The following is a 27987-nucleotide window of genomic DNA, read 5'->3' on the forward strand; positions in this document are numbered from 1 at the left end:
CAAGGTACGATACCTCACTGTACTTTAAGAAGGCAATTTTGTTGAGTCTAAAGTATAGAAGCATGCCTTGGTTTACGAGGCCAACTTTTCCAAATAATCCCCAACCAATTTTCTCCCTGTAAAGAAATGAAAGGATAGAAAAAGGGATGGGTAAAAGAAACAATAAAATCAGGTGATCCAGAGAGATCATAGTTGCTCTCTCCTAAATAACAAGCTGCACCCCAATCAAGACTTCCCAATTAGAGGCAATTAAGCAGTAATTGAGTGTCAGACAGCAGCTGGTCTCTTTCTCACTTCCTTTACCCCTTGTCATCCTTCCATGTCTGATATGTATTTATTTATTGGTCAAACCACGACGTCTGCAGGAGCCTGGAAAGAAAAGGAAATTAAGAAGCAAATTTGAATTTGGTAGGTGTATTCTTGCATAAGCATTTAATTTTAGAACACATTTATATGTTGTTGTTTTTTTTTTTATAGCTGACTTAAAATTGTTCTTCCTGGTTCGTCCTTAGTCATTCATAGACAAATGACAATTCAATTTGATAGGTATAGTATTTTAGTGATATATATGTATTGATTCTCATTTGCCAATTTTTTATTTTTCTTTCAATTTTTCTCAGGGCTGATTAATTACATTAATAAATTGTGGAATTATTGTTGCCTGTATGTTCCAAGTTGGCCAGTAGAAGGCATGTCCAGTGGTGCATTACAACACAAAAGAACTTTAAAAATTTAACAGAATGAAAGTTTTGCATTGTGTAGTAATGGACAGAAATGTCAAAACATTATTTCCACTAAACAGACAAAATTTATTTTCAGCAGAAATTTCTGGATGCCAGAAGTGAGATCAGCCAATCAAATGTAAGTATTTCAGTTCATCCACTATCACTCTTGATGTCCGATACACCCAAAATTCTCTAGGCTATTGTGATATCAATGTTGATTGATTTCTTTAGACAGAACTATAAATGAAAAGGAGAATGTTGTGTATGTTGTCCTATTTATGGTGCTGTTGTTAGATCAAACTTGCCCTACTTTCATTTCATGCGACTATCTGATGTTACCTGAAAGCAAAATGGTTTAAAACTTTAACGTCAATCCCTGTGTCAACAAGTACTATATTCAGTGTTCACTCCACACTTGTATTGTGTTTGTCATGCTTCCAGTGTTATATTTCTCTACCATATGTATCTCAACCTTAATGGGATGGCATGTGAACATGGTAAAAATGTCCTGAAATCACTCAAACTTCCTTCTTTCCCCCTGGCTTGAGCAGACGGCAAAGCTGATGGAATAAACCCCCGCTGATAGAATTTACACTTTGGCATGACAGCTTGATAACACAGAAACGAGAGCGGAATGAAAGCGTTCCTGTGAGCGTCTGGCCTGCTTCGCTTTGGTTTATGTTACTTTGCATACGTGCCGAATGCACACAGGCAGAAATGGGCAAGGCTGGCTCGATGCCCCACTTCACCATGTGGCTGATATTATATCAAAGTGTGGGACATATTTAATCAACTGCTTACCAAGGAGCTTGATTAAAAGGTTGAAGATGAAAATACAACAGTTCTAATTCATCTTTCAGCCTCATTTGGCAACAAATAATAACTTCTTACATTGGAGAAAAAAATCTACATTGGAAAGGAAGTTGAAACTGTAAGTGTTTGGAAATTCTGCGAAGATAAATTACCTTTAGTGGATGCTACTGAAAAGCCAAGATTTCCTCTACTGTAGGCAATATACATGTGACCTGAATCTGGACCTATAAGCTTTGTTCATTTTGTGACTGATGAGGTTAATTAATTTCATTACTGGAATCATAACTAAACACAGATGTTCTCAAGTCATCATTCCACAATAAATGAAAGCAAATACAATTAAGATGATACAGTCAACCCCCCTCCCAAACAGCAACAAAAATCTTAGAACATTATTATTCTTTAAGAAAAATAGCAATCTGCTCAATTTAACTGTATCAAAACCCAATGATTATCGTGCTTTAAAGAAAAATTGAACATTTTGTTCTTTCTGGTGTTTGTGGTATGGTCAACATGAGGCAATCAGATTGGCATTCAGAAGACTATTACCAGTAAACTACAGAACTATTTGTATTGTTTCTGTCCTGGGAATGAGAAATATTATCCAGTGAGCATGTGTTGCTTTTGTTTTTCAAAATTCTATATATATACTTCATCATTGATTATATATTTTTTTGCGTGTCTACGGCATTGTGTGTATGCATGGGACCTCATGCACATGTCACACTGAAGCTTAGATGCCTTTGCAATAAGAATTCTACACACACACACACACACACATCAAAATTGATCATCATGCAATGCAATGTCAATGTAACCTTGGCGTAATATAAAGCAATAAACATCATCTCATATAAGGCTTCCAAAAGGTGCTGTTTATTGCTTTAATGTTCCATTGTTATTGTTTTTTTACCACACAAACAGTCAATTGATCAGCAAGCTGTCCAGAATCATGAAAATGAGCCTGATTATTTGGGTTTTGGAAGAAAAAACATGAATTAAATCAGAGAAACTTGTAAAAAAGTACTTAAAATAATTATACAAAGATTCACATGGATCCGTATCTATTGAAATTCTACAATAAATTTCATCAGGATATAGTTAGTGGAAAACTGTGACTTGTTGACCTTTTTATGCCACAATATTCATTATTAAATTAAATGAGTCTCAGTGTAACGTAGTGACAAGGAACATGATTCCATAAAGATTCTAACAGATTCCAAACAGAATCACTTTCACATGGTGCTCGATTGAAAAATCATCAAAAAAAAAATCTAAAAATCTAAAAAATGAAAGCTCAAGAGTTTGTTTGCTACCTGGCATCTGACACACATAAAGTAGAGAACAAAGAGTGGTTGGACCTACTTAAAACCTCTTCGGCTATCACTTTGATCGCAAGAACGTTGCAAAGAGGAAGCAAGCTCCGATTCGGATCTGAGGTGCTTATCTTTTTAATGAATCAAGGAGACGTTGCTGAAAAGCTTCCGGCCTGCTGCTGCCATAATCCTGCCTGTGCGCGAGAGACACATACTCTGCCAATCACAACAAGCTTGTCCACAATGACAAGCTCCTTCCACGTTAAGCATGTCACATAGCAATCGTGTTCATCGTGATTGAGTCATTCCGGCAAGTCAATGTAAGGGTCTTGTCCACATTGCTACGCTTTGCTGTACAGGGTTGCCTCGAGAAACCTTCATCTCATTCTTTTCTGAGCTGCTTTATCCTCACTAGGGTCGACTTCGGGCCAGAGGCATGGTGACACTATGAATAGGTGGCCAGCCAATAGCAGGGCACAAGGAGACAAACACTGAAAGATTTTTCAATTAGCCAATGGAACTATTGTTGTTTTTGTATATATATATCATGTCATGTGATGCAAAAAGCACAAAAGTACACAAAGAGGCAGATTGATACCTAATCCAACATCACAAATTTTGATTTAGAAGAAATATTCAGGGAAAATCTTAGATCTTGGTATTAATCAGAAGTGATGGAATCCCAACAAAAAATACCAACGCAAGGCAAAATGTGATTGATAAAATGGAGTGAATCAAATCTGTTTTGTCCAAGAACTCTCACAGATAACATTACTCAACCTCCAGTCTTCCCTTACATTATTGCTCAACTTTTTGATGATATTGTGCTTCTCTTCCTGTCAAGCTCTAATATTTTCTGTCGTGGTGATTAAATAGCTTCCCGTGGGCGGGTGATTTAAATTTACGGTTCCATTTGTCAAGGAAATGCTGCAGCATGGACTGAAAAGAAGAATGATTATCGATTGAGACAAATTATTCTGTTCTTAAAATCCAGATGGACAGGCTAGTGCCAATACAATAGAATTAGAATTTGTAATTACATTCATCCTTGTCATTACAAAACAGCAATTCTACATCCAATGAGGGCTTTAAATTGAAGGCCATTACAATTATAGAGAGAACAAGAGCAATGGGTAACCAAAAATATAAGACAGTCCTGTTATACTTAGAATTGGTTTGAAAAGTAGTTCGAAAAACATGTTATTAGTATTTGAAATACACTTCTAAATACGATTAAATATTTTACAGCATATTAACAACTTATGTCACATTACGCTCTTTGTACAGGTCTCCCCAAAGCAATGACATTCAACATTAAATTGAATCTAGTTGTAGTTAAAGAGTAAAAATAACACATACTACATTTCAAATAAGCTAATTTTCATTTTAAACATGGATCATTATGTAAAACAAACCCATTTTTGTTTAATTCAGCCCTAAAAATATGAGCAAAAGAAGTGTGTGACACAAATCCAAAGGGAAAAAAAACACAAAAACAGTCAAAAATGAATCCAGGCTGAAAATATGTGTGAAGAAAGTGCCATGCCAAGAAAGTGAAATGTTAAGGAGGGTATAAATATGGCAAAGCAGCCATTAATTAGCACCTCCCACCCACAGGTATGAGGCATACATGGCGCCCAAAGTGAGAGAACACACGGCTGCCGTATCAGATCTGCTTGTTATCACCTGTAGATATTTGTGGAGCTCAGCATGCAACATGATGACAGTGGCATAACAGCTTGTATTTTACTGCCCACTATTCAATTCTAAGTGAAGCAAATGCAGTTCCAAGAAAGCAAGCGTCAAATGTACTCTACATAAATACACATGGAAGATGGTTGTACTGTCACCATCACCTTCAAAGATGTGGGTTGGAATTTTAATACAACAATGCAGATGCATTCTAGTATTTGCTTTAGTGGAAGCTTTGAATTCTTGTGTGATGTTGTTACTATGCAAAAAATTGCAGAAGTGTGATTATTTTAGAACACTGCAGACATAGTAAAGTTAAAAATACTTATTTGGACTTTTTGTTGTGTTGACAGAGACCTTTATGTCACAAATGTCTATAAATCTAAATAGAACTTTCAGTTCACAATGAAACAACTTTAATTTAGCAATTTTACGACTATTTTTCACATAATATAACATCACTAAAATATCAATCTATATGTTTTTAATTTCATTGCATTTAATTTTTGTTACACCTAATATTTTGACGTCAATTGTGGCCATAACTGTGAAATCTGACTTACACAAACAAATTAACAATTAATTAACCAATGTTTGTAAAAGAAGAAATACTTTTACAGCAACGATTAAAAGACACAGGATAGTGTAAACAAATGATTGAGGGTCAAGTTAATAAGGATGTGGTCCTTCCTCCTGATAAATTTAGGATAATAAACAAATGGTTGGATTTTTACGTCATTCATTTATTGGGGGGGGGGGTGTGACTGCATGTATTAACGACATTAACAATAGAATACTGTGGCGGTAAGAAGGATGAAGTAGCAGATTTGCTCATGAAAGATATTAGTATACAGCGTGTGCTCAAGCCAAATATAATGGCTAAGGTTCCTCTGGGAAAGTAAAAGAGACGGGAAAGCTTAAAAAAGACTCAATATGGACCCTGCACTGTTATCTGATTCCCTCTTTACTGCTATTATCACCATCAAATGCACTTTTCTGCTTTTAGTAGGCAGGCAAGCATTTATTTTTGGTTGAATTAAAGAAATACATCTGCTTTACTGTGGAAATTTATCAAATTAACCATTTTTTTTCATATTATCTGAAAACAGAAACAAAACCAGAACCTCAATCATAACCAAAAATAAATTTCTAAATCAATCTGTAAGTATTATACATGATATTTTGGGATATCCAGGCTGTCACATTCTGCTTATGAGAAAAAGAAGTACTTCACTCATTTAGGGGACAAATGCAATGCACTGTTTGGATGGATGCAAGGACTTGAGATAAGTAAGGAAACAAGGGGAAGCCGTCTGAGTAATTCAGGCGGGAATAAAGATAATAGGAAAAGAAAAATGGAAGGTAGGGAGAGAGATTAGAGTCCACTCTCTAAGCGGTCATGCGCTACTTTCTTTTTGTCTGAGGTGCCTTGGGAACATTTTGTGGACATGAGCGACGACAGATCTCCTTTTTTCATCACAAACTGTTTGTTGTTCCTTGGTCAAGAATGAGCGACGGGCGGTGGATTGCGGCATTTTTGCATAGTGCCATTTATTTATTCACTGCAAATTTAATCAATCGCAATGGCACAGTCTGTGATGTTTAACAGGAAAGTTCTCCACAAGAATATAAAAAATGAATAAGAAACTTGATTCTCAATTCGCAATTTGCATTTGTTCAGAAAAAAATGATTCCCAGCAGCAAATTGGAACAAAAACATGATATCAAACCTACTCCAAATGCAATATAAAAAGAATTGAGAATCTAGATTTTCTTCTATTTTGCCAACTTTTATCTTTGAAAATAATTATGAAAGAAAGAGAGAAAAGGTTCATTTTGACCTCAACCCGAGAGTTTCTGATTGGCTATATTGAAGACTTCGAGGACCTTCTCAATTCCAGAACACGCCTCCTCATGAGGAAGCAGATACAAAAGGCAAAAGTTGCATAGGTGATGATTAACTACTTAAGGCAAGATATTTTAAAGGTTGTGGATGATTTGGGCTTGTGTTGACGCGTTTCTTTGTGGACATTTGGTAATGTCCCTCTGGATTGACAGACCTTTCAGGACGATTCAGATTCAACTACAGTGGGCTCAAACTTCTCAGCCTACCTGGTAATGTCTAATCTCAGATTCAAGAAGGGCAGTGTGCTATTTGTCCTGACCGTGGAACAGTGAATCAGCTCGAAACCCTCACCAGGGTCTCTGTAGGTGTAGGGGAGTTTGCCCAACCAATCTAAATATGGACTTTAAGAAAGTGTTTAACCATCTCCCATGGAGAGTCTTTTGGGGTGTGGTGCAGAAGGATGGGATACTGGATGCCTTGGTATAGACTAGTCAGTTTGATCGCAAAAAAAATCATATTTGTTTACAATGAGGGTTGGCCCAACGCTGTCCTTGATCACCGATTGTGGTCATGAACTGTATGGATAGACTCTCTAGGCGCACCCGAGGCAGTTTGGAGATCCGGTTTGGTGGTACTGCATGCCTGATGGACGAGTTCAAGTAGTTGAAGATCTTGTTCCCGAGTGATGGATGAATGAAGCATGATATTGATAATGTGGACCCTTTCTCGGTCTGTTGTGGTAAATAAGAGAGCAGAGCTGGAGATTATTTCATTAAAATTCCAATAAATAAATAATCTGTACTTGCAGTAAAATTGATTTCATCTGAAATGACTACAAGTCTGAAAATTTTTACTAAAAGATGAGTTCTCCTCCAACACTGTCCCCAGTATGTGGGCTGTGGCCTTTTGATGCAAGTTGCTCAGCAATGTATCAACAGTGCACACAGGAAGAGATGGAGGTACGGCTTTTAAATGGCTTGTAGCAACACGGCATGCTGAGGACAGAATTAATGACGGTAAGCACAGTGCACCTGCGGCACAGGAGCACAAGCACAATACACAGTGTACCTCATGAAAAATGAGGCTCAGAGAACCTTGCTCACAGTTGTCGGGTCTGGCGAGACCAGCACTTACAGTGCTGCACATCTTGGCAAAATGATTATTTTCCCTTATTTCCTGGATGCAATATAAAGTGTAACCATTGATACTCTACGTGACTTCTATATATTTATATTTTGTGTATATAATTACTGAAACTAAATAATGATTGCACACTACCATTCAACAGGCATTCGTTATAAATATTAATAACAAGAGCTTATTTCCCTTAGCGTGTCAATGTGTGGATGCCTGGCATCGGCCTGCTGTGTGGACGCGTGCTTTGTTAAAAGATTGCCATTAACAAGTGAATGGAGTGCCTTTTAAGCATCAGTAAGCTGTTACATCATGAATGTGATTTTATAATCAAGCAGTACAGTTGCGAAGAGCTGCAATCACTATAGTAAAAAAAAAAGGTCCAATAGATTGCTCTTTGTAAGTGTCAATTAATCATTGCCAAGCCTTGCGTTTGGTACTTCTTCAATTTCACATCATGACATGATGAGTTTCATGTGATAAGATACAGGGTTTATCGTGTTGAGTTTCATATTATAAATTGGTTCTTTTCAAGTTTTAATGTGATTAGATTCAGGGGTTCACTCAAAATGTATCACAGAAATGTAAAACTTATGGTAATAGTGGAGTATATATTGGGAAAAAATACTTAAAAACAATTTCTAAGAAAAAGGAGTGGACGAGAGATATCCAACATTAACAAACATACACCATTGGAAGAACACAGCAAATGTTAACATTAAGGAATACAACCAGAGTATCGTTTTTTAAAGTGTACTTAATGTTAATGAAGGCATTACACCAACTAAGACAAGCTTTTAGGTATACTATTGGACAAAGAAGCACATTTAAAGTTTTAAAATGCGTGTACACTTGACTGTTTTCACCTTTCGACTCTCTCTTCATTTCCATCTCCAGTCGCGGCAATTATAATCAAGAGATAATGGTAATGAAGAAAATCATTATCGCGTCCTTTTGACGTTGTCACTTGTAGATAATACAATTATTTTGAGGAATTGCGTACGGTCTGAAAATAAAGCTGCTTAGCAAGAAATGAAAGAAAAACATGCACAGTTCTAACCTTGAATAATTACACTTCAGATGAAAAATAGCCACATAATATATAATTACAAGATGTTTCAAGTTAGATTGTTTTTAATGATGATGATTTGATTGCTATTGCTATTTTTGTTTGACACTACTATCAACTCCTAGTTTCAATCCCAATGCAGGCCTGCATGCAGCCAACGTTATGGAATCAGATGTTATTAGAAGGGGCGGTCCAAGTGGGGCGAGTGGTTAGCACGTCAGGCTTACAGCTCTGGGGTCTTGTGTTCAAATCCCCTGGTCTGCATGGGTTTTCTCCAAGTACTCTGGTTTCCTCCCACATTACAAAGGCATGCATGGTAGGCTGATTGGACACTCTAAATTGCCCCTTGCTATGAGTGAGTGTGCATGCTTGTCCGCTCCTCGTGCCCTGCGATTGGCTGGCCACCAATTCAGGGTGTCCCCCGCCTCACATCCCAAAAGCAGGCATGATTGGCTACTTCAACACTAAATTGTTCCTATGAGTTTGAATGGTTATTCATCTTCCACTGCCATGTGATTGGCTGGCAGCCATTTAAGTTATTTCCCACCTACTGCCCATAGTTAGTTGGGATAGGCTACAGCACCCCCATGACTCTTGTGAGGATAAGTGGATCGGTGAATGATTGAGTCTAATTAGTGTAAATAAGACCCCCAAAAGTCCTTTAATGTAAAAGTGTCTATGTGCAGGTTTGTGTGTTTTATTAAATGACGAGCAATGTAAAAAGCAGAGGAGCATCTGCACCAGGGCATCACCGGCTCCTCCAGAATCACAAGCTGAATGTTAATGTTGTAAGGTTCACCTCCGTCCTTTGTCTTTTCTCAAAGATACAAGGGCAACACTGCATTAATCTCGCCCCCCCCCCCCAAGCCCACACACAAACGCCTCCTTACCTCCTGTCTCTTTCCGTCGTCATGGCCGCCAAAGCTTTCCTTCCATCATGCGCCATGTAATTAAAAAAGCCTGTGTAGCTTGAGCCACAATATTCTAGTGACACTTAATCTTTAAAGCTCACACTTTTAGCAGCACTTTAATTGGATTTAGATGATGACAATTTACAACACACACACTTCAATTATGCGCAACTCAACACGAGACATGCATTAATTTCATTAAAAGCGCTCATTCATTAAAAAGCCATATGCAGGTGGCCAACAATGTTACTGCATTCAGAATCGGCCTGCCGCAAACTGCATTATCATAGCATTGTTGCTTTTCAATCCGAAAATACAGAGGCTAACTAAACTCTACACTAAGGTTGTTAATGGACATGTTAACATATATGTGGAGTCTGGAATCTATATGTATTGCACACCATAAATTAAATAAGTAGTCTAGTCTTCAAATTTAAAAGTTTCAAATTGCACCAGATAAAGTTATTGCATGATTAACTTAAAATTTTGGTCAATCAGGTTAACACAGTCAAGGTGGTTGGGGTGTGGTTTCATAGTTTTTATTCCTTGCTGGATCCTTAGTGGAAATAATAGCTAGCACAAAAAAAATAACATGCATACACCTGCACACAGTTTCTTATGCCAACTCTCTGAGGAAAATAAGTGAAAATGAGATTCAAAACAAAATGCACCCACCTTTTCAAAAATCAGTGTTGATTTGAAAGCAAGAAGAAAATAAAATGTCGAATAAACACCCCTAATAAGCACATGGTCTAAATGGGAGCTTTGTCATCAGGAAGCTCAGTTAAGTATATTTTAACATTCTTGACAATTTAGCAGTGACTTGGCACACTTACAATGATTAACATGTATTTTCTACTTTTACATGATAACATTACTGCAAGTAGAACATGCTCTTTTACCAGTATATTATGAACACACTGATCTGTACTTGTGACTATTTTTGTATAACCTATTTTATGTTCTGTGTCGTGTTGCTGGACAGCTGTAACAAAAGACACATTATTTATTCATTAATTGCTAACGAGGTACTTCCTAGGATCATTTCTGTACGTTGCCATTGAAAGTCTGCTGTTGGACCTCTAATGGTTGCTGGAGATGTCAAAGGCACCGCGCCAAATCATACCAGGAGCAGGCAGGTGTCAGGTGACCAATGAGATCAATACGCTTTCATTGTTTTTCTAGGCTCAACGCTAGAGTCCATCTTTAGGAACTAATGTGCTCCAATCAATACACACAACAGCTGCAGTGGATAAAAGACATTGCTAGGTGCTGTGAAAAGACATCAGAGCATTTAGACAACATCCTTAAAAATCCATGTAGAACGCGCTTTGGGGCTTATCGTACTTTGCGACCCTCAGGGTCTACGCGGTTTGAAAAAAAGGCAGAAGCGTTTTTGGAATGAGGGCCACATAACGTACTTTTATTTTTTAGCAGACTAAACAAATCAAATTGATTTTTCCAACTCATGTGTGAGGTAAATGGCTACAAATTGATATACAATAACTAATACCAGACAATGTAATTTGCTCTGGCCATTGTTGAAAAGACCAGCACACAAAAAGAATGAGGAGACTTCTTCAGCTTGATGGCATCCAGCGCACAAGGACGGAGTTCTGCCTAACATGAGCTTTGAAAGTAAGCTCATTCTGATAGGGCATTCTGCCAAGAGTTCCCAGCAGACCCTCACGAAATATTTGGGCTGTCCATCATCGTTCTCGGCCATTGGTGCTAATTCAACAACAGGTGATGAGACCTATAGTTGACAGCTGCATCCTCAAACTGTCAACTAGGGTATCCTGGTACCAAGTGCAAATCTGGACACCCCTAATGCATTCAACATGGTGTTAATTGTGGAGTGCAGAAGTTCCACTTAGTCATTTGCCACCAGACCTCACTCACCATCATCACCCACGTAGGCGTTCCCCCCAGCAGAGTGACAGAGCCCCCCCGAAGAGGATTGAACAAAGCACCAATCCAGGAAGTAATTAGGTAGTATACTTGACTTTTCTCACTGTGAGCAACTTCAGATTGGGAGAGTGTTCCCAGAATCCAAGCTGCGTCATTATTCTATCTAATCTGAATTTTTCAAACCTGATCCTTCCAATCAATCAATCAATCAAAACCCTTTATTGTCATCATACACAGTTGCGTATAACAAAATTGGTTGTACTACTCCACAAAGTGTGTTTTCCCAGTAAAAACACAAGTAGTAATATAAAAATATAAAAAGTCACTTCCTGGCAAGGTAAATTCTAAAATATCGCACAATCTAAGATATTGCACATTGTTATTGCACACCCCGGAAGTTATTGCACAGAAGGAATTGTGTGTCGTGCTAATGCAAGTTCAGAGTCTTGATTGGCTGTGGGAAAACAACTGTCCCTACCAGAGTTTAATACCAGAGAGGTGACAATAGCTATCTTCATCCACCTTCCAAAGCTGGGGATCAGACCTGCTAGATCGCCCAGTTTTTCTTCACACCGCGATCCTATGTGAGCAGAACACAAAGGAACATCATTACTTGTTTTTGTGCTGCAGGCTAAATGCAGTGTTAGTCGTTCAACTGTGAATAATGTTCCAAAAATAATTTACCTTCCAGAGTAGTAGTCATGGGCCTCAAGCTGCATATCAAGGATATAGAAGAAAATGGTGAAATGGCTTTTATTTGGTCATTTCTGCTGACGCCTTGTGAATTTTGCAGTGCTTTACGAGTAATGTACAAAAGAACAGTAAGCAATAATTGTAAAGGTGAGCGGAGCTTTTTCAAGGGCTGCAATAGATCAGTGTGGGATGGGGCGAGTGGGCTCAGAAGAAAAGATAGAGTACGGCCAGGGAATGATAATGGAAAGTGGGATATGGACCTCAGAGGAGAGATATTGAAAAGAAGATTGAAGCCGCCGAAGAATCCAAGAGAATTGTAGGCTTCGTGGTGCGGTGCATAGAAGCTTGGAACAAAAATATTAATAAAAAGAGGAGGTGTTGTGCACAAAGGTAAAAGGTCTTTTGATTCCATATTACTTAATCTCTGGATAAAAAGGAGAGTTTTCTCCCTTTGGTCTTATTTTACATCCTTATATGTGTGTCTTATGCAGCTTTTACGTTTGGATTCAAAATGTTTGACGACATTAGCAGCAGAAAATACACGCAGCAATTATAAGCAGAAAGGGTAATAAGGCAAATAGGCACGTTACATGTCACTTTTTTTAGGATATTGTAACCCAGTGTTAAAAATAACCACTACGATACAATAGGATTTACACATGAATTGTTTTTTTGTTAAAAGCCCTCAATTCAGGTAGACTACCAGTGAAGACTCAATTAGAAACCCATTAGTCACTTGCAGAAGAGAGGCCCAATTCCTGCTTGTAGACAGTTGAGGATTCAGAACATGCTTAGCCTAACAGTACCCATAAAATCCATCAGTTTTTGTATGCTACACCTTCTCTTATACTTTGTGTGTGTTGACTTGCATGGTCAAGGAAATAATTAAACTTATACATCTCAATGTAATTTGATAATTGTTTATTTAAAAGTGTAAGCACTGATTTGTACCACCACCAAACAAACATAGGAAGGAAAAGTAATAAAGTCAACTGGAATAGATAAATATAGATACAAAACTTGATGAATTTTCTTGAAGTGTGGTAGTAGCAGAGCGTTATATTCAAAACTTTGCAGTGCAAGACAAGCTATTGAAAACATCAAACATTGAAGGTCCCAAATTCTCCACACTTTCATGTGGAATTTAGTCGTGACGCAAGCTGTCAAGCCCGCGAGCCTTTGAGACAATGACGTCAGCAAAATGAAAGTCATCTTTTTAAAGTGGGTCATATTCAAAAAGGCAAGCGTTGCAGCTGTAGCGTACTAACTAATATCAGGGTTTCATTTCTCAATAATATACTTTGGTGCATTCTGTGGGGAATAGGAGGATAGAATGAGATTAATGCCTGAGAATTGATTCACATAATAGTGTCTCATCACTCTCATCTAAATGTCGACTAAACTTTACAGAATTGCACTTTATCTAATAATCCGTTTGTTCATTTTTGACATTACAAGTCCTCATTCGAGCCATATGTTCGGTTTGGTGTTTTTACTCCTTAGCAGAAGTACAGAGATATACAGTAAAAGACAAAAGTCAAAACATAAATATCACACAAAAATAATTATAAAGAAAAAGCTTGAAATGACAATGTTTAAGTGCCCAATTATGTATACACTTTGTCTTATCCTGACATGTTTTATGGAAAAAGTCTGTTTACTGTAAAAGCAGAGAAAAAAATCATTTTGTCGAATAACCGGCTCCATTTTATGCAGCCAATGATTCCTACATATAATATTAATGGGCAGTAATGCAGTTACTTACAAATTCTAAATATTTTCATACTAGGGTTTAAAAAAAAATGCCGTATGAACTACGACGGAAGACATCTTCATTCGTAACAATGTTGTTGTCGTGTCTACAAATACAAACCAACTTCTCTTATTTATAAAGAGCACTTTTGCATATCTTTGGGGATTTATATTGGATTAAATCCGAATCGCAACTCTTTCATCAAAAGATGAATATGTTTCTGTTTAACTTCTTTATTACATGATGAATAAATAATATTATCCCGTTCAGGCTTGTTTTATGTGTTGTTGTTGTCGTTGTTGTTGACAAATAGCCCAAAAGGGGCATACCTTAAGACAAGGTTTTCATTCGTCATCCATTCTGCTCATCCTCAAGAGCATCTTCCATTTTACTGTGGCAAGAAGCTAAAACAAACACTATATAGTAAGTTTCCAGCCAATCTGCACACAAAAAAAGACATTCAACCTCACTCCACGCCTATGGACACTTTAGAGCAGGGGTACCTATGGCTCGGGAGCCACATGTGGCTCTTTTGATAGTAGCAACTGGCTCACCGCTAACCTGTGAGCTAAAATACGGAAACCACTGGTGACAGGGCTGAGATACTATGTATAGAGCTGCATTAATCTTTTTTTTTTTTTTTGCATTAGACTTCTGGAATGCATACTCATTAATTAGCAACTGAATAAGAATGTTGTCAAGAGTTTTTTCTTCTTTAAAAGTTGTAAAATTACCCAAAAAAGGCACCGAATTACATGTATTATGACTTTTAAATTCGGAGTATGGCTCCCAAGGAATAACATTAGAAAATATGAATTGTTTGTGGCTGTCTTCGTCAAAAAGGTTTCCGACCCCTGCTTTAGAGTATTCAATTAAGATGGAATGTTTTCATTTTGGATGTGAGAGGAAACCCACGCAAGAACAGGTGAAACAAACGAACTCTGTAAAGGAAGGCCAGAATCTGGTATTTATCTTTTTAATCTCAGAATTACTATTGCATATGGCCTATGACAAATACATTAAAATAGAATTACATAAGGAAGGTTAATTGGGATGGGGTTCAATCCCTTTTTCTTTGATGTTTTAGCTCATCTAAATAATTGCATAGGATTTATTATTTAAAAAAACTACAAAAGAATTCTGATGCCACTGCATAGCAATCGTTATATTCCCCCTCACCTAATACAGAGACAAAAAAATGACAGGATTAAAAGATTGTTAGCTTCTCTCATCTCGCCTCCGGCTCACGTGATATGAGTGCTGCATTGTGTGGCAGAGAGAACAATAAGGGTGACAAACAACACCATGACTAGTGTAATGTGAGCATTTCAGCATTTGAGACATGAAGCTACTTCCCAAAAAAGAGGAGCAAGATTGAACTTTTGATTCAAATTTAATAGCAAAGGATCTAACCAACCTTGTATCAATTTCTAGGCTAAATGCCTATCTCCATAAATTGCATTTTTCATTTTTGCAAGGCTAATATTACCTGAATTTCTTTGACTGTAGGGCACGCTTAAAAGTCGAAAATTTCCTCCAGTATGATCAGGGGAGCTAATAATGTGAAGCACCTTATGTGTGCACCTAATTTACATTTCTGTAAATGTCTCTGTGTGAACTCCATGAACTCTCCACTTGACTGACTGGGTGCATTCCATACCGACATGCTGCCAATATATATGTATATATACCTATATGTCCTCCTGTGTGGAGTTTGCAGGTTCCCCTGGGCCTGCGTGCGTTTTCACTGGGTACTCCGGTTTTCTTACACATTTCAAAAACACGCATGGTAGGCTGTTTGCAGACTCTAAATTGCCCCTAGGTATGAATGTGAGCATAAATGGTTGTTCATCTGCTCCGGAAGTCAGTTGGGATTGAATCCAGAACCCCCTGTTACCCTTGTGAGGACAAGCGTTTCAAAAAAAAAATGAATGCATGAATAACAATGTGTTATACTTTTGTTATTTTGAAAGCCAATTCTGCATAGCAACAATCTCCCACTTTGTTTTCTAACAAAAATCCCAAATTTGTGACATTTGGTGACATTTGGATTCGGACATTTGGTCATTTTTACGTTATTGAATAGGTTTACAAATGTAAAATGGGGTGGATTATATAGGTAAAACAACAATAAAACACAAGTTATTTTAGGTGGAAAAAGCTCAAAGCTCTTCACCATTCACACGATGAGACAAGAAGGATGGAAGTAATCTTTTTATGAAAATCTCAAGAGTAAGTGCTTTCATTTCACGTATTATGATGGCTATCTGATGAGCCACCAAGTGCAGACTGTATTGATGTGCTCTCACTCTGTCCAGTAAGCATTCCTTCTTTTTATCATCTTCTTTTCTGGCCGTATTGTGCTCACAAGATGGCTTGATAGAGACATGTATTATTCATCCATGTGTCCTTTCTGTCATTGTGAATGCATGCGTTGGGCGCAAAGGGGCACGAAGCCCGACTACAATCAATCAATCGGGGTCAGACATGCAACACAATAGGATATGTTAATTGGACTTCAGTGGATGCAGATGAAAAATTCACATGGTGCGTGTGGACCTTAAATCCATGTGGATTCATTTGTAGGAAATAACAACCTGTGCTACACATGACTTCTTTTGGCGGTGATTTAATTCTTCTATTTATGCTGTGAGCAACCACAGAGATCTAATCAACATTCTACAAACTGTTACAAAAAATCAAGGGGGGGGGGGGCACATTAATCGAGGACGAGCTCTGACACACAAAATGTGAGTAAGTGACATCCTCGTAACCCGATCCAGAATCATACCAAACTGTGATTTTAAGGCACTTTAATACCATTTTAAACTCATCTTAAAAATTACTTGAGAAAATGTACCTCCAAACTGAATTTTGCAATATAAACATTTGCAAAACAGTTCAATTTGGAATCACACGTCTGAAAGAAACAGCTAGAATTGTCAGTATGATTCATGATAAACATTATAACAAAATATAACTAATTCCCAATAAACTACTGGCAACTTTGTTTGCCAAAATTGTACTGTTAAAAATGAAAAAGTAAATAGGAAAATGGTAAATAGTTTACTGTCAAATGACTAACAATGAATGACATTCAACCAAAATATCAAAAACAATCCCTTATGTGTCTTTTATGGTCTATATCTTGTGTGCGGCCAGTCCTAGAAAGCTTAAAATATTAATATTTTTCAATAATTGAGACCAAAAACATTCAGCCAACAACTTTCAGGTCATGACACAGTTAACATTGACCAGGACTGACGGTTTTACTAATAAAAAAAATCCCAAACCGCAAAAAAAACATAAAGAAAGAAAAGCAGATTTCTGTATAATTTAGTACTGTTTTCATACTTTTTCACCCATGTTATGAGCAATGACCGCTACGTTTCCACTAATATAAATGTTTTGTTTGTTAGATCACAAAGGATCAAATGAGATTTGTGCTTTGAAAACCCATCACCTACTAACTCTAAATGTATTGGTTTTTTTTTCATTGATCAAACTCCTCTTATGAATTTGCTGTTCAGCTCCTTATTAGAAAACAGCAAGTGCTGCAAAAAGTACACACGACTTAATCACCAAACTTTTTGAATATGCACGTTCAAAAGTTTTAGGGTCAAATGAAGTTCACCTGCAGGCTGTAAACTGAGTTGATAAAGCTTCTGTTTTTAATCTCATTAGACTTCCGTACCTAATAAGGTTTAATCATATATTGACAGGGCTTTTTTGCTCACAACATCAGTGATAAAATGTCAGGAGTTATTTGTGTCAGATGGTATTAATGTTTTCCTCACAGCTGCTGATTAACACACGACTGCATTGAATTAAATATAAGCCTGGCATTATTTATTAAGCACGTTCTGAAAGCTATTACGCAGCGCCAAAGTTTTCACCCCAAAAATTGGTATGCTTAATCTTCCCAACACTAAAGACAGAACTTGATCGAAAATTCAATGATGAGGGTTAGCCTGCCTTTGCACAAAGGTAGTTATGATTTTCAAAAAAAAGGGCAGCACTGCAAAACTGGGCCTTTTAAACCCCTCTTGTGTTCCCTATTTATCCCAAAGTCAATTTTGTGGTTAATGGCTTCATTACTGCCGTTGTGCTTCAGAGGGCCTTTGCTGATAAAAGTCACGTAGGAGTTGAGCTCTTAAGCCTTGAAGTGCATATCTCTCTCTTCTTCTCTAATTCTGGATAGCAACTGGGAATGTCACCATTGACTCTCTTTGTTCACACATGGTGGTGTGTAGAGAAATTTCTGTGTAGAAAAAAACTGCGTTTCCTCAGAAGCTCTTTTCAGAGTTGCAAAAAGAGTTTCTGCAAAAAAAGGTCCAGCCTGGCATAATGACACAGGATTAATGTGGGCCCTTTAAATCTTTGAAAATACTTGTATTATACTGTCGTGTTTTTGAGGTTTGAAAAATGCTAGAATTATGTGCACATTCCTTGAAAATACTGTAACATGTCAGACACACAATATTATTCAGCACCCTGTCTAAAAAGAGGAATTCTCAAATGAAGGAAAAGCAAACAAAATTGCTTCATCACTTCTACAAGTTTGTTCTGAAGTTGCTTCCTGTTGATGTGACCCAAATAGGAAAGACACTAAGGTAGCCTTGGGCAAACTATGGCCCGCGGGCCACCTACGGCCCGTTAGGCTTTTTGATCCGACCCGCCGACGTTGTCCAAATAATTTATTTTTTTGTGTGGGAGTAGCTGTGTCCACTCTTATTTGTTTTTTTTGTGTTTTACAGCCCCTCTTTATCTTTTTTTAAATAACATTTTAATATTTCTTAATACACTCCTTTTTACTTTACTTTGTACTTTAGACTTTTTACTTTAACGATGAGTAATAAGTATGTTAATAATTCAGTCTTTCTTTCTGTTTATGTTTCATATGTACTGTTAACGGATGCAGTTTTTTATATGTTATCGTATCTTGTGCTGACCCGGCCCATCTGTCAAATTTTTAAAGTCAATGTGGCCCCCATGCCAAAAAGTTAGCTCACCCCTGCACTAAAGAATATGTACAGACATTAAACTTGTGTATACCAATATTTTGCAGTGGGTCAAAAGAACGCCCCATTTTGTGTTGTGCAACTTGTCAGTGTGGCTTTCATCTTGAGCTCATGTAATATTCACCACAAGGCTGATCTGTAAGTGAGCGAAATAATCCTCTCTTTTGTTCCATGTATGATTAATCTTTTTGATTCTCTGCCTATGCTCCTGCTCCACCAATATGGCGCTTGGTAAAATGGCAGACTATTACTGGACTTTAATAACGAGCTGCCTAGAAATCAAGTTAAAAAGCACTAAGTTGGTGAGGACAAACAAATGGTCAACACAGTGCTATGGTGCATTTGCAGACTATTTGTTACAAACTGCCATCTAATCCACAGTATTAGTGAGCAGCCTTACTGCTCCGTATTGATTTTCAACTAGATCCCAAGAAGAGAGATGAACTTAATATTGCCTTCTGCCAGGAGAGCCAATGAGGCGTAAGCATATTTATGTCAGCTGCAAACACACAGAAAGATTTATACTCAAGAATGAAGGAAGATGGAGTTTAAATCAATAACTTCAACATGTATCTCTATTTACTTCTCTGGTAAACTGAACTGCACTTCTAGTAGAGGTCAAGTGTTTTTGAAGGGGGTCCTTTTAAATGACAACCATCTTTGAGGTGTTTTTGTTTTTTTTATGGACTTTAAAAAACATGAATTTCATTAACATCTAAAGTAAAGTTAACTAAACGCTCACATACTCTAGGAAAAATACTGATTCAAATCCTGTATTAGATTACTTGTGAAAATTAATGTTTTGTAAATTTTACACACGTAGCACTAATAAAGCAGAGGGTTGTGAGAAGAAGGGGAGCGAGCGTAAAATTTACCATCCAAAAAATTGCAAACTGGATCAGCATTAACAACATCTGCCACTGACTTATAGAGCACCAATGGAAACTGATGGTCAAAAACAAAGGAGCAGTAAACAGTAGATTTTCTGCCAGAAAAATAACAGGAAAGCACAGCCCCCAGATCTTTGAAAGTAAATGGGAGTTGTTTATACTTAATTATTAGAAAGAAAATAGATGCAACAATCCTAAACACTGTACAGTATTCTACTTTTTAAAAAGTACATAGTATACCTCCGCAATTGAGTGCAACACAACGTAGTATTCTAAAATTTTGCACACTAACATTCTTCCAATAATCTAATAAACAGCAATTATATTCTAAACATAAACCATGTAATGTGTTTATAAAGAAACTGCCTTCCTAGATAACTTCTGTTCTTAAAATACATATTGTTTGTTACTCATATGTAGGTGAAAATATTGTCCATCTTTCAATCCTCACCATCTTGTTTTGTTTCTGAGGGAGCCTGTCAGGAAAAGGAAAGTATGTTGTAAGCAAAGTGATGCAAACCAAGCAAAAGCTGTTACTTTGAACAGTGAATGTGCACTGAACGCTTGCCTGCAGGACGCAGGAGAGACTCCAGAAATAACGACAACATTTTCATCAAACACTGTTTCAGGGGCACATGAGGAGGTCAGTTTATTTGCGGAAATGAAATGGCAGCATCACAGCTTCCAGTGCTGGAAATGAATGCAAAAAATAATAAGGATTATTGCCCCTCACACAGATACAGCAGCAGTCTTGTGTAAAAATATGCCACAAAGAATATATGAACACAACTGCAAAAAAATATTTTTGCTTTAAGAATTGTGTTCCCTTGCGTTAGTGCAGATTTAAAGCAATCATATAATTGTTTTTGCGTGAATTTAGAGTCTGGGATCCTGCATTGAAGTACAACTTTTGCCACAAAATGCTGGTAAGCTCAAAATATTGAAGTATGTTTAATGTTTTTAAATGTGTATGTGGCTAAAATTTGTTTAAAATGCTCTCTTAAATGATATCACAATAAACGGTAAGATGCACTTAGTATAGTCCAGGGATAGGGAACCTGTGGCTCGGGAGCCATATGTGGCTCTTTCCATGGACGCATATGGCCCTCCACTAACCTGTGAAGTAAAATATTGAAACTGGGACACTCCTTCTCCCACCTCTTCAATCATAATTTGTTTTTTTGCTACTCTTCTGCATGCACAATATCCTTGATACTGGTTTATTAGCAACAGCGTAACATTGAGATTTTTTGTACTTTAAAAAGTGGTGAAATGACCCAAAAAAATCACACATTTGCATGTTTTTTTACCTTTTAATTCTGAGAACAGCTCTCAAAAAATAACATTAGAAAATATGAATTGTTTATGGCTCTTTCTGTCAAAAAGGTTTCCGACCTCTGGTACAGTCCTACACTGAAGATACAACAACACTAAATTCCAATTTGCCCCATGCACTATAAAAACACAAACACTTATAAGCTGCAATTATCCCCCATTTTTCATTAGAATGCAATCACGCATCTCTACGTGTTCTTAACAAAATCTGTTCCTTCTTTTTCAGGGAGCGGTGTCCCGTTCCACTGCAGTACACTTTGGATTTGGACAAGCTTGACACATCATTAAACATCTCTCGACACCAGAATTGAGTTAAGAGTAAATATCAGCTGTGAGGGCAAACTAAGCAGCCTTTGCCGCTCTCCTGCGGTGCTCCATTTGCATTTGGCATAAATAAGGGTGGAATATTATTACTCTGTCAGGCTTGGAAGGCTGAATAGAATGAAAATGGACTAGATGTTTAGTACTAGTTGCATGGTAACTTGGTATAGGACATTTGTCAGTGGAGATGGGCGAGTCTATGCATGCAAGTGATGAGAAAATTTTGCATAATGCTTCTATGATGGTAGATTGAACCTGTAGACCTAATCCTATGTGCAATTAAATCTTATAAGGTTTGATTGTCTTCTCATGGACAATGTTGCATTAATATACGCCAATTGTGGATAACACGGAAGCCTGAGATATTTCGATACACTTTAATCAAGGGATTGATTGGAGCCCAAAGTCCGGGAATACCTTCTGAGATGTTCCAATTTAATCATAATTATGGAAACTAATGGTTGGGAGAATAATCTCCAACATTTGCATAATATCTCATTGTTTGAATAAAGGTAAGGATCATCTGAGTTTTTTTTTTTTTTAGAACCTTCAATCATTTCTTGGATGTAGAAAATTCCTAAATCAAGGCAAGGTCCTTTTACATTTTCTGGATCATGACTGTAAGACTTAGCCTATGTTTTTTTTTTCATCAGGGAAAATGGGCCAGGCATTGAGGATGCTGAGGGATATTCAGGTGAGCCGATATCTTGATTATATACTACATATACTGATTTGTGTAGTGTGCGTGCATGTGTGAGTCCCACAATCATATATGCAAATACCATGGTTAACAGGTTGCAACATGAGGGATAATTTTTTTTAATGAACTTATTCTATTTAAAGGACACAATTACATATGTGAAAAGAAGACAATTTTAATGGCTTAATGTTGCAATTCCATAGGTTAGTGTTGTAGTAAAAAAAAGAAGAGTACGTAAAACTTTTCAAAGTAAAACAATAAATGTTTGTCATTTAAAATAATAGAAAAATCTTGTTTTTTTAAGAGACCAGGAACACAATAGTATAGAATTTTTTTTGTTTGTCACTATGTATGAACAGAACTTAAAAAAACTAAATATTACTTGAAACACATCCAAATTGGAGTAAACAATGCATAATGTTTTGAAAGAAAATGTAATTTGAAATTTTAATTTTAAGAGAAGAAAAAAAGGATTACATAATTTCATTATCATCATTTATTTTTGCTCCGCACATTTCTTCTCTGTTCCGTGTTTCATGGTGGTGACTGCCCCCAACCCAAAAGAAAGACAAAAAACAAACAAACCAAAAAAAAAACCATCTAGTGATGGATCAAAACTTAAAAATAACTTGAGAGTCAGGACACTCATAATCAAGATAGAATTCTTGATAACATCAAATGACTAATTACGTGACTTGGCTTCAATTCAATAGCTGCTACCCCGGCAACCAATTGTAAAAATTAAATAAAAATGTCTCCGTTTTGAGAGCGTGACCAGCATTGACTGACATTACTTTGTGTTGCGGCATGTGGGTTCTTGTGCCAGTGTTTGACGGTCAGCAGAGGCAATGTCAAGCAAAAGCTTTCATAGATTAGTACTGAATAATTGACTTTTCTATATTATGGTATACACCAGTACACACATGTTTTATTACAATTCATTTTAGTTTTAATTAAACCCAATTTAAGAAATGTTGACTCATACAAATATATTTTGTATTGCTTATCTACACAAGGCTCGCACGGGGTGCTAGAGCCTTATCCCAGTCAATGATGGGCCACAGATGGGGGACATCCTGACTTGGTTGCCAGCAATCGCAGGGTACAAGGACGTGGACGACCATTCAGACTTTCAGCAAATACCTGGGGACAATTTAGAGTGTTCAATTGCCCTATCATGCATGTGACCTGGAGAAAACCCACGTAGGCCCAGGGAGAACATACAAACTCAAACACAGAAAGGTCAGAACCCTCGATCTCCTAACTTTGAGGCGAACATGCTAACCACCCCTTTACTGGCCCGCCATTACAATTATAAATTCATGAAAAATTTGGAAATGTTACCCTCAATTTGTAGTCAATAATAGTTTCACTTTTTGAACTGAACAAATGAAAATGCAATATCCTAATGTATTAAGAAGATGCACCTGTGCTGCACTTTATCCAATAGTGTGCAAAGATAATGAACTACTGTGTGGACATTTTCATTTCACCAACATAATGCCTCTGCTTGGCATTTTATTATAAATGGGAAAATGAGCACCACCTGCTACACTGAAGCTAGTGCCAACAGACAACAAACACACAGCCTGCTTCTAGGAATGTGTAGGCAGACAAATTCCCAAGAATTTGTAGATTGTGTTGCGCACGAGGGCGCATGTGTGTGTGTGTGTGTCAAAAACTGGCTATATCTCAATGTGTTGCAGGATCACCAGAGGGGCCAATTGAAAGTATTAGTGTGTTTTAAAGAGAGAGCATGGCCAAGGTGCATTGTAAAAGATGGTAATAGACCATCAGTGAAGCGCAAAGTCTTGAGCTTCAGTGTGAAATTACTCCAACACTTAACAGGACTTCTATAGCCACTGGTAAAATAACGAATGATGATAATGTAACAATGCTCAACTGTACTGTACCAATTATCTGGAGGTATTCAATGCCAGGTTTTTATCTAATATTTAAAACAATATTTTTAGTGCACTGTGACCGAATGATGACCATTGCAGGGTGCAGTCTGCTATTTTCCCCAAAAAGCCAACTATTTTCCTCACCATTTGAACCCTGTGACTTTTATAACACAGTGGCTTCTTCATGGATGTTTTGCAGAAAAGCTTAATGTTTTCATTTTGACCCAACACTCAAAGTATGTAATTGCCATTGGATGACAACCCCACGTTAGGATTGTAGAGTTAATTTTGTCCGCTACAAGCATAAGGCTAAAGTTTAAAAGTGCGTATTATAGTGCAGAAATCACGGTATGTAAATCGATGACAGTATGATTTGGTGACATCGAGAATGAAAGAAGGCAAGAGCGCAGTTGTTGTTGTGTGTTATGTAGCATGTCGACAAACTACAAGAAAGAGTAGGAGTGACTTTATCGGCCTCTTGAAATGACACCTAGTTGTTTTTCAGACAGATGGTCTGCTCTGATCTATTCCTCCATTTGGCTTTTTTTCCCTCTACCGATTTGGGGGTGCATGTCATGCTGCACTGGCAGGAGTCCGGTGCTTGCCATCTGCTTGTCAACTTTGGCACCCGCAAAAATTCTTGTGCTTATTTTGCCATTACTCTGGAGAGATTAACCTCAAATTCTCTCTATCCTATTAATACTTGCACAGTTTATTGAAGTATTTTGGTTGCTCTTAGTTGAACATTTGTCATGCAATTTGGGGTGTTTGCTTTACAGTGGTAATTCTGTCACAAGGTTTTCTTGTCTATTGTACATTATTTTTTTCCATACACTTGAGTGTTGTTGTATGCAATATTTGAGGACTTACATGCCAGTTTCCATTAAGCTATAAATTGTATTATTATTAAACAAGTGGTAAACACAGATGAAGTCATTAGAATATGCACACATTCAGCTATTCAGGTTCAAAAGATTGTGAAAATTTACTATCAAGCACTAATCTCATTGGAGTGAAATTGCCTTAGGATACTTGTGAATTGCAGCCAAGCTCATTCAAATGTTTCTGAAAAGACTTGTTGCTTCTTTTCTTCAGTTTTCTACAATCTTCTTCTTTTTTTCTGGTTGAAAGAGCTTGAAGCCTTTTCCAGTTTTTCCAACAAAGACATTGCAGTTAGGCATATTGACATTCTTTGAAACGTTATCAACAAATATAAAAACGCCAAGTGAACCATCAGATCGTCGCATCCATTCACATAGAAATTTGTTTGATTAAATTATTTAAATTAGTTCATGCTTAAACACACCAAACAGTTTTGCCTTTTTTGCAATTAAATATTCCTGCAAGTGGGAAACAAATTGCACAGGGATTCGCTCTATCATACTGTAACGGTAGTATGTGGATTTCTGTCTGAAGCTCCAGCAAGAAAATTCAATCCTTACTATTTATTCAGAAAGGCCAAAGAAATAGGAGTCACTTTCTCGAGTGGAACCACAATGTAATCAGCTTGTTTAATGGTGCAAGCCGCCGCTAAACAGTGTCATTGGTGATGCTGCACGAATCTCAACAGCATCCAGAAGACCCAAAAGGGTTGGACATTTCTGTTCTTTTATTTCAAAGCTGTCAATGTTCTTACAACAAGTTGATTCTGTTACCAGCTACAGTATACAGAGAGTGCACCAAGAGCTAAATAGCGCTATATTTAGCCCGCATATAATTGGCATCTATTCCCCCTTTCTCCCGTTCGAACTGTGATGGTGACATGAAAATACAGGTCACTCTACGCCGATTCAAGGTTAACGAATAGCGTAATAGGTTCAAATGAAAGCACTTGTTGCACACTCACAGAATAACAAGATTTGTTATTACATTTGGCAAGTAATTTTTTTCAGCTGTATTTATTTGTTGATTATTAAATGAAATGAATTAGAAGCATATTTTGCATTGAATTATCATAATTTGTCCTTCAATCTTTAATGGTACCGCCAAAACACTTTTAAAATGATTAAAGTAGACAATGTTTGTATGAAATATGTATGTAGGTAGGCAAAAAAAGATAGTACAATTATTTATTAAGCAATTAAAATGAAAAAGAAATGCAGAGACAATTTCCAATGGCATGGAATTGCGAGTGGCAGCTGAGTAAACATGTGTAAACACGCATGTAAACACACAACAAAAATTATTCCAGCAAGACTTGTGAGCGGATGTGCCAGAAGAAGCATGTCTCTCGGACACATTTTACGATAATTATAAGTACCTCTATTTGAGGAGCCTCTACTTCAGGACAGAGAATGACTGTTTTTGCCACCTATCCTACAGTACATGTCAGTGGCACTGTGATGGCTCCCAGCTGGTGGTGCAAACCACAGAGACAAAGGTTCTGATCTTTGCGCAGACTTCCCCTAATGAAGAGCTAGAAGATGAGTAAGATGGTCATCACCTGTCCCATTAGCACCATAGACCACCAACGGTAGTCACATCGCTGACAAGGTGCATGCAGGGGGACTCTGTCAGTGCTGGCTTAATTGCACTGTCTGTATGGTATGTCTCTATACAGTAAAGTGGGGAAAGGGCACAGAAGGCATATGAGAGCAGGTAGACAAAAAACGAAAACAACATGAAAAGGATGTCATTACATTAGCTAAAGAAAGATGCTGGAGTGTGTTGCTATTTATGAATATGACTTCATTCACTAAATAGTTTTTTTGCATTTTGCAGTAAATATTTTCAACAAGAGAAAATAATTTGCTGTCAGTTGAAGTATTTGGTTGAGACCTACCTGGGAGTTAACATTATAACGTCAAAATATTACATGCCTGATTTTGCATTATTGTTTTAATTCTGTGGACTACTTGACAACTGAATTTGCCTGGACGATGACTGCAGTATTTTCATCTAAACCAGGCCACACAGTTTTTTTTTTAAACCTTTGGTGTTTATTCAATGTAAACAAATGTCATTGCAAAAAGATTGTTTGAGACCACAAATGTACAATTATCACCACTGTTCTTTTGCATATACGACTGCAGGTTGATGGATGATTCTCTATTGATTTACATAGAGTCATTATCCACTCTACCGCATATAAAATTAGATCTGAATGAAACTAGTTTTTACTCATGAGTTGACCTCATTCCCCAGGTTTGTCACAATGAACAGCTGCACATTTTCCAGGAAAAAGAATTCCCAAAGGACAGTACGAAGAGGTTCTGAAATAAAACATCTAACGTTGAACCCCCTGATGACCGAGCACCCAGAGGGAGGAACGCACTGTACATCGTTCACATCCACAGTGTGTGTATTCTCACCGTGCTACGTGAGTGTCTTGTCCCCAGCATGCTTTCTTGTGTTCCCACGCCTTGTCTGACACTGCTAACACAAACAGATGTTGCGGCTATGACGGGAAGTAGACCACTTCTGAGCTGTGTTCAACCTCGGACACTGAGAATATGCGAGGAGGTTACAGTTTAGCAGTGATGGGCTAAACATTGAGTATTTATCTGATAAATGGCCAATATTTCTTCAATGGAATTGTTATTCATCTCTACGAAGCAATTTATTGCTTTTATTTGATAGGATTTTTCTTGGTTACACCGCATCTTGTTTCGATTGTTAATCATTGGTCTGTGTCGCTATGTTGATTAAATCTGCCCAGATCCGTTACAATCAGTGCCGCCAGATTAAGTATTAACAATGTCTTTTGGGGTGCACGCACATCCACCCACCTGCACGCAAAAGCACAAGAGTGCAGGTCTGTACTTGTGTGTGTATATGTGTTTGTGTGTTGTGATTCATAAGGACTAATATTACAGAGAGTAACCTCAGGGGTCACGGTTAAATAGCCGACTTCATCCGCCTCTGCTTGATGGCTCTCTCACTTCACTGACCTGTAGTGGTGTTCAAACTGTAACTCATTGCACAATATAAAGTTCATTTGACCATAGTGAAGA

General features: G+C 37.4%; 1 long non-coding RNA gene across 2 annotated transcripts; it reads left to right on the top strand.

The window, feature by feature from the left end:
* The first annotated feature begins 250 nt into the window (after positions 1 to 250).
* Positions 251 to 27803, top strand: LOC144215747 (uncharacterized). 2 transcript variants are annotated; one of them, XR_013330494.1, is made up of 5 exons: positions 251 to 408; positions 820 to 861; positions 21336 to 21427; positions 22084 to 22124; positions 27179 to 27803. It is a non-coding gene; the product is annotated as an uncharacterized LOC144215747 (long non-coding RNA). The 2 variants fall into 2 exon arrangements; XR_013330495.1 differs by lacking the exons at positions 21336 to 21427; positions 22084 to 22124; positions 27179 to 27803 and adding an exon at positions 1277 to 1871.
* The last annotated feature ends 184 nt before the right edge of the window (positions 27804 to 27987 follow it).

This window comes from Stigmatopora nigra, chromosome 22 (genome assembly GCF_051989575.1).
Source record: "Stigmatopora nigra isolate UIUO_SnigA chromosome 22, RoL_Snig_1.1, whole genome shotgun sequence".
Classification (NCBI taxonomy): domain Eukaryota; kingdom Metazoa; phylum Chordata; class Actinopteri; order Syngnathiformes; family Syngnathidae; genus Stigmatopora; species Stigmatopora nigra.